General features: G+C 42.3%; 1 protein-coding gene across 7 annotated transcripts in view; it reads right to left on the reverse strand.

Annotated features, from left to right (window-relative positions):
- The window catches only part of Axn (protein axin), a 15541-nt gene extending 7696 nt beyond the window's left edge, over window positions 1-7845 (reverse strand). The window contains exons 1-4 of one of the 7 annotated variants that reach the window (XM_086973883.1): window positions 6586-7845; window positions 2980-3235; window positions 2511-2603; window positions 2264-2291 (exon numbers count right to left, since the gene is read on the reverse strand). The gene's annotated coding sequence lies outside the window, so the exon portion shown is untranslated. Of the gene's footprint in view, window positions 1-37; window positions 349-949; window positions 2292-2510; window positions 2604-2979; window positions 3236-6585 lie in introns of those variants that run through there. The other 6 variants (XM_086973882.1, XM_086973880.1, XM_086973881.1 and 3 more) reach the window with 6 other exon arrangements.

The following is a 7845-nucleotide window of genomic DNA, read 5'->3' on the forward strand; positions in this document are numbered from 1 at the left end:
ATATATAATCAGCGTAGTTATATGTAGTGAATCGTACCCGTTTCAGTCTTTTTGTTGGTGTATTATTGCCATTACTTTTTAACCTAACAACTGTTACCCCGTCGGCGGCGGCGGCGGCGGACACTTCTACTGAAGCCATTGTTCGTAATGCAGCTAGCTTTGATACACTTCAGCTGATAGATTAAACTAGGAACCAACCAACGCAGTGGGCGCTGAATATCAACCAAAATCCTTCGATAGACCCTACAAAGTACAAGGCCACTGGTATATCGACTCGATTGGATTTCCGGATACATACACGCAGTGTCCCACATGGTTTCTATTATTATGCCGATAATTCTGGTAAACACACAAATACATCCTCACGGCTTTCGATTGCGGTATCCGTTCGGCCTTTGAAATTCTATCAAATACGCTTGTTCAACTTCTATCGCAGCTGGAGCTGACTGGTTCAGCTTGGTTTGTTCATCGCGGTCTACTTAAAAAGAGCACGCCTTCGGTGAGGTTCCACGAATCGATCGCCAGTGAAAGTCGTTGCGCTTCAGGCAGTCTGTTGAAAATCCGCGTATCGGCTCGACTCGATGATGCCGCCACCTTTGCTCCAAGGTGGCCTTGTGCTTCGCTGTCTTTCAACTGGTGCACTTCATCCATATACAACTGAACATAACATAGCATTCGCCTACAAACGAGCCATTGGTCGTTGTAAGGCTGGTGAACTTATGCTTTGTGTATGAGCTGGAGCTCGATCCGCATCAATATGATATAGAGTGTGATCCTTTATAGTTGCAAAAGGAAAAAGAGATTTCGGTAATAAATGTAGCGACTATCGAGAAAAAAAAATATCAGGTAATAGCACTGGTCAAATACTGCATTACCATAATCATAGTTCTCTAAGGTTTAATCGCTCAAGGAGCGCAAAAATTGTATAATACCGTTCATTTATCCTCACCGAATGGTTGTTGCCTAGCAATTTTTCAGTTCCAATTTTTGCGACCCGCCCGTAACGGGAACAGTGTTCCGCATCAATATCACAAAAATCACCTCTCGAAACTGCTAACACGAAGTCTTTCTTAGCCACACACATAGTAATTAGTCAGCAGCTACACATACGATATCTGCAATCGCTGACTCGGAATTTTATCGAAAATAGGCAAACTGCAAGAGTTTGAATTGAATTTAAGTTTCAGGGGCCGCTGGGAAAATGCCTCTTACATCATATTGTGCTATGATACCGCGGGGCCGTATTAGTAACAGCAAACAAATGTGAAAAATATATTTTCTTGGAACAATCACTTTGATTGTAATAGAACTTAAAACTAGATATACTGTGTAACCTGATTTGCGATATACTACGACAGCAAATGCAGCTGTGTTCTAGGTTTTCAAGGAGTTTGGAGGGAAGAAATAAGTGAGATTCAGAATACGACCTATCATAATAATAGATTAGGTGAGTGTCGAAGCACACCGTTTCGAGAAACACAAGGAAAGCTTAAATTAAAAAATAGTTGAATTTTGAATTAGGTAGTTTGCAGCTCATTAGTGACACAATATTATGTCATACGCTAAGGAGGCCCACTCGAAAAATACGCGAGTTAATTGGACAAAACAGTAAATAACCGCGGTATGACAATTGGCTCCCGTTCGGGACATTGGGAAGGTTCGGATCTTGCTCCATCGGAGCTTGCTCAAGGGCCACTTGGCTTTCCATCCTTGCTCGACCCTCTGTTCATTTTTGTTATCTTAAATTCGGCTAGCCGCAATTGACTACAACCACCCATTTGTGAACTGCTTGCCTCAGCATCGAAACAGACGCTTTCACACGGACTCCGTCCCCGTGCAGATCGAAATCTCCTCTTATTCCGCTTCACTTAATACGCACGCGCCACCCCTCCTATAGTCCCGTTGAACAAAAACTCACATCGGAGAAGCTCTCAACTAACCGCAAGGACTTACAGAACAGGTTACTGCTGGACAAGGAAGGCATGCATGCTCTTCACTTGGAATATCCCCATAGAAAAAAATTCAGCCCGTCGCGCAAACCCCCTTTCCCAACGTAGCCAGTGAGACTTAGCATAAGCGAAATGGTACTGCGCAGCAAGAGCGTTTCTAACAATGCGGTCAGAATCTGTATTTCGATTGCATTGTCGTATTTGCATGCGTGACTGATCACCAAACGGGACTGAAGACTCTTGTCGTCTCCATACGAACTGACGCACGCGCCAGGTTAGCCCATACTTTCAAATAGTCCTCCCGTAGAGTCAACCTTGATTTGATGGATGAGGAAGGATGTGCTGTAAAGATAAGTACAAAAAGACAAAATGCCCATGATACAATGTTGTTCATCGCACTTCAAGCGGACCGAGGTCCCAAAATGGGAACATAGTAATAGCAATAGCTAAAAACAAGATCACCTTTACAACATCACTACGCTACGCTACCGATGGAGGTAGCGGTGTTTCGTGGTAATTCTAACCTACATCATCAGCACAACATCTGAACATTACACATACTGGCCGTCTCCGTGAACGAAGGTCCAATGATGACAAAGCAAGCGTTCAAAACATTCGGTGAAACTTTCGCGAAGGGCGACCACTACCAAACATCTGAAATGATATGTATCATTCGATGTAACAACGCACATTAACGTTGAAGAGGCAACAAACATATCACACCCTCTGCTGCAGATGTATTAATCGATTCTCGTTCACGTAACCCTAATGAGCACAGGTGTACAAAGCACCGCTAAGGCAAAATATTGCTCCATATACATTTTGCTATTATATATATATATATATATATATATATATATATATATATATATATATATTATATAACTGGACTTATTAAGTCCAGTAGCTCGCTAGTAATAGTTCCATTGTGATAACGTGCCCATACAGACTTCACGTGGCTCATGCACTCACTGTGTGTCAGATCTGTTAAAAATATGATCCACGATCGATGTTATGTGATACCACTTACATCCATATATTTCCCTACTGCAGATACTGATGCCCGTAATGTCGCCCGGCGCCGAGGGCAAACATTCTGTATTCCGTGAATCTACCAAGCGCATTGGCACATGACTCATTCAAAGTTGAATTGAAAAATACATTGCACGATAACAAGCCTAATTTCGAAGGTAGTTTGTTTAGGCTTGGACGGTTGACGTCAACAGCGTCAATGATCACTTCGACCCCGAATGACGGCACTGCTGCAACGACAGCACGATAGCAATCTGAAAAAAAACCCCTGCTGAGGTAATGCGTCTGAACTGCGTCGGTATATCTCTATATTTGCAGTTATGAGTGAGATCATATGCTTCCGAGAGGGCGCTGAGAAAGCATAAGTGTCGGGCATTAATCTAGCGGACAAAGTCCGAAACCGCTTATTGCCGAAAATGAGAAATTACTGAGAGTAAGCTGCTTATATTCAAGTAACTTAAGTACCTGAAGTATGCGCGCTTGATGCCAAGATATACTTTTCTCCTTTATTTCAAATTCAATATGTTAAACAAATAATTTTTGAAATGTATTAATGAATAATTTGCTACAACTTTGTATACGCGAAACCAGAGGCGATTTAGACCTTACGAAACAAAGTTTAACAGACATCAGATCAATGTTAATCGCCTGCGACAGCATAAGCTGGCGCTTTTTCTATTAGTTAATCCGGTCGGTTAGTAAACCGCTGCGTCCGAGCGAACACTTCTGCTGACTAGGAAGAATCGTGTCTATTGACTATCTGTCGGTTTCCAAATACGGGCGAGTGCCATAGTCAAACTTACCCTTATACAACGGTGTCGATTCATCTTTATACGTCGGTCGTCATAGACTCGTTCTCAGATACATTTAGCACTGTGCTACTAAAAAACTGCGATCTATAATATAGATTTTGTATTAAAATCGGCACACTTTTTTTAGCTTGGTCTAGCATATTAAGGTATTGTTCGTGTATCCGACAATTAGAGGGATGTTACCCTGGATTATGTGATGTGTATCATAAACATGATGCACCAGTAACCATTCAACCAAACGGAAATGATTTACACAACGGTACACGTTTCTTGCTAACGAACTCAGGAAAAATATCTGTGTGAGATCCGATAGATGCTTCTATCATGTCACACGTTAAAACATTTAAGTCAGACAACCAGTTATCTGTCTATAACATTTAGACTCACTATGAAGGGCAGACTCACATGTTGTTTGTATGAACTTGACATTTGCCGCTTTTGCCCATGTGTCGCCTGTTTTTCGAGCCTTTTATTGTCTTGCCTGTTTCAAGTAAACATGCCGTAATTGCCGCAGGTTCCACGTATAGTTGAAATAACACGTATATACAGCGCTTCTTCAGAGTAAAGAAGCCGAACATCATTGGCCACACGTTTTCTGTACTTGAGGGTTACTGCCGGGGTAACCAGTGGATCGCAAGTATTGGCATGTACTTACAGATTGGGACCCAATAAAATTTGCACGGTTTGGGTTAGCATAATCGAAACGAACTCGCAGTGTGTGCAATTATGTGTCACGGAAGGCCCCATAATCCAAGAAAAAAAAATCGATTTTTTGGCAAAGCTGTCACCAACGTCGATGTATGAAGTCACTGGAGAACTTCGCGTGGATCACTTTGTTCGAATGCTGACTTCAAGTTGAAATATACCATATATAAAGCAGTGGGATATGTTGATATAAGTTTCTCGTTCGCTAGTTAGAGCACAATCATTCAGCCCGATCGGTAGGCACATTGAGCTCTGGACATTTATTTCGGATTTTAACATTACCATAAATTGATAATTATTTTGCTCCTCTTCAACTCAAAGAGATCTTTGTAGCATTGAAGAAATAAATCCCTGACAACTCCAAACAACTTAGAAATTAGCGGAAAACCCACGTAATTGAAGCACATACTTAAGTCTCCAATCTTTTCCCCTCAACCTATATGAAGTTTTTATTATTATATTAAGCAACATATTCACCTCCTTGTTCTTTGGATGAGTCCAAGCCAGGTTATTTAAAACCTCGTTTGAAATCGAATTATACGACACTAAAGTCTAATGCTTATAGCCAGTATTACAAGTAAGCATTGCTATTAGAATATCGCCTGGCTCTAAATTTCGATAAGTTAAACAACATCTAAGCTTTGACGAACTAAGTGTTCGAGCTTATTAATCCATGGGCGATACTGCTCAAAATAGTCGTTGTTCAATACAAAGTTAATATTGTATATGAACGTTATTTGTAACTGCTCATCCTCTCATCTCTGGAAAGGTAGAATATTGAATGTAACCGAATCGGTTAAGGACGAGCGTGAATTCCAAGGTGATCCCTTGTACTGCCAGAGAAAAATTCATATACTGACGGACAATTCGCTCGAAGCGCGAGCTCGGTGAGCTAGAAGAAACTGGCAAGTTGTTGGGTTGTTAAAGGGTCAATTCGAACAGGCGGTGTGCATATGCACAGTTAAGGTCAATGGAAGAACGCATGTTACGGATGAATGCAGTAGTGAAACAAGTATTAGCGTAGCAAGATTTCCGTTCTAGGAAAAGTAGTTCTTTTAAACATCGTATCTCAGTAGTAGTTGCCAAAAAATATGCTTATAAGTCAACTTAAGGTAATCTAACTTAAGGTAACTCTAATAGTAAACGTAACTAAGAGCACGGATCATCGTACCTTATTAGTACTGGTACAGAAATCAAACTGGCTCATGGTGATGACTTGGTAAACAGGAGCTTATAAAACTGCCAAGTTTGAATATCTTCGTGACAAAATCTTGCCTTTAAGCATTCACTGATTTAGTTATTTCCACAGTGGAACATGACGGATAGATTCAGGTGCTTTAGATTCACACCAGGGTGAGATTCTCCTACTTTTCAATATTATTATTACCACATGTATGTAAATGTGAGATGTACGCGTGAGTTATAAGCAGACGGAGCTCGACTTTAGGCATCAAGCGTACGTGTATCTTCTTCCAGATGACTGTATGTCCTATTTTTTAACGCGGCCTCGGCTCACGGTCGCGAATATTTACAACATGAGAAATAAAATGTTGCAGAACTTCGGGTTAGTTCTAGAAGTTCATGTGACGCTCTTTTCTATAATTTTGAAAAACATTTTCTGAGTAAACCTATTTACATGTTTGGTGTACTTAATTAGAGGCGAAAGAAAGGCAGCGGTACGGCAAGACGCATATCGCAAGATAACCTAGCGCACGGTTATGTTAGTAAATTGACAAACTGACGGTTAATACGATTGCGTTAGAGATTAAAACTTCTATTTTTTAAAGATTTATTCATTTTCTTGTGGTATTTCCTGATTCGCTCGATATTGTTGTACATGTTACGCAGTGTCATAGACTCCAAAATATCCCAACGTACTGAGCAGAAAGACTGACAAAACAGCTACAGTCAATTTCAAAGATGTGAAAATTTTAAATACAAAACATGAACATGCTCGTGAACATAAACCATTGTACTTGACCTGTCTACCGCCAGCGGTCCTGCGTTGAGCGTTTCCCGCAAACATCTCTTAAGAATTATGCAACCATTGAAGTAGACTAATAACAACAAAGTACTTGCTCACTTACATTTGTCGACAGCATACGATTTGATCACCACGGTGAGCATAGTTTGTTCGGATGTAAGTATGCGGTTGCTGTCGTCGTCGTTGCTGCTGCTGCTGTCATTATTACAAACTGTTTTCCATGCTGCGGCAGTATCCATTGCTTAGCTTACCTGTCGCGCGCTGATCCAAGCTTTGCCCGCAGCACTTGAGTCGCTGTGACTGTTCTTGTCACGTAAATGTCGTATCAGCTTTTAACAACGTGTTGGGGCGTGCTGCGATGTTGCGTGAACTTGTTAGATGAATGTCTAGTTTTCGACTCAGTCTTTTCTAGTATGAGACTACAATAGGATGCCGATCTCGCTTGAGGAAATAATAATGATCAGTCAGCGCAGGCGCACACAAGTAGACCGCTGGAGCTCCGAGAGCAGGGGATCTCGGAGCTTTCGGGGGAGTTTCTGGGATCGTGGGCGGTCTCTCCCCTTCTTTTTTTGGCGGAGAGGCGGTACCATTCGGATGTCCCCCAGACACCGGCAGAAGAGCCCCCAGAAAGCTCCACTACGAGATCACAACTGATCAGCACGTTGCTTTAAAAAGAGATCGTTTCAGTGGCTAATCACTAGCTCGGTCGCCGCTGCGGTACCGCAAGCAGATTTCAATCGTTCACCTTTGCGTGGCTAGCCTGTAGCCACTCGTTGCAAGTTGTTTTCTTTTTAACTGAAACACCACCTCAACAAAATCTAGTCAACAAATCATAACAGCTCTTGACGATCTCCGTGTTCCCACATAGCTCCAGCGACTCCAACCAACCAATCTACAATAGTTCATATCAGTAGCGCAGCAGCTCACCGTCACCAACAACAACAACAACAAAAACCGAACTATCGGCCGGGTGGCCACGAGCGGTCTCACGCACGGCACGCAGATCTCATCACTGCAACGAATTGGGGGGAGGGGTAAATAGGGAAAGAGAAAATAGGGCAATATAGTTGGTCTCCTGAGCGGCCGCTTAGTGGGGTCAGAAACCAGTGCGAAGGCTAGACCAACGATACACGGCAGTTCGCAATGACCATAGAGAACAAACAGCAGGGTGTCATGTTGTGCCTGTTACGCGTATCTTCTGGCGACCGATGCAAGGTGGACAGTTTCGACGACGGCTTTGTTTACCCCTCTATCCTACAACTGCACCATTGTTACGCTCTTTCATTATGTACACTGCTAAAATTTGTAATAGTATGTATGTTGGGTGCGGGCGGCACAATCCGCCGACCCAGCGAATGGAAGC

Source organism: Varroa destructor, unplaced genomic scaffold (assembly GCF_002443255.2).
Source record: "Varroa destructor unplaced genomic scaffold, Vdes_3.0 BEIS01000006.1, whole genome shotgun sequence".
Lineage (NCBI taxonomy): Eukaryota > Metazoa > Arthropoda > Arachnida > Mesostigmata > Varroidae > Varroa > Varroa destructor.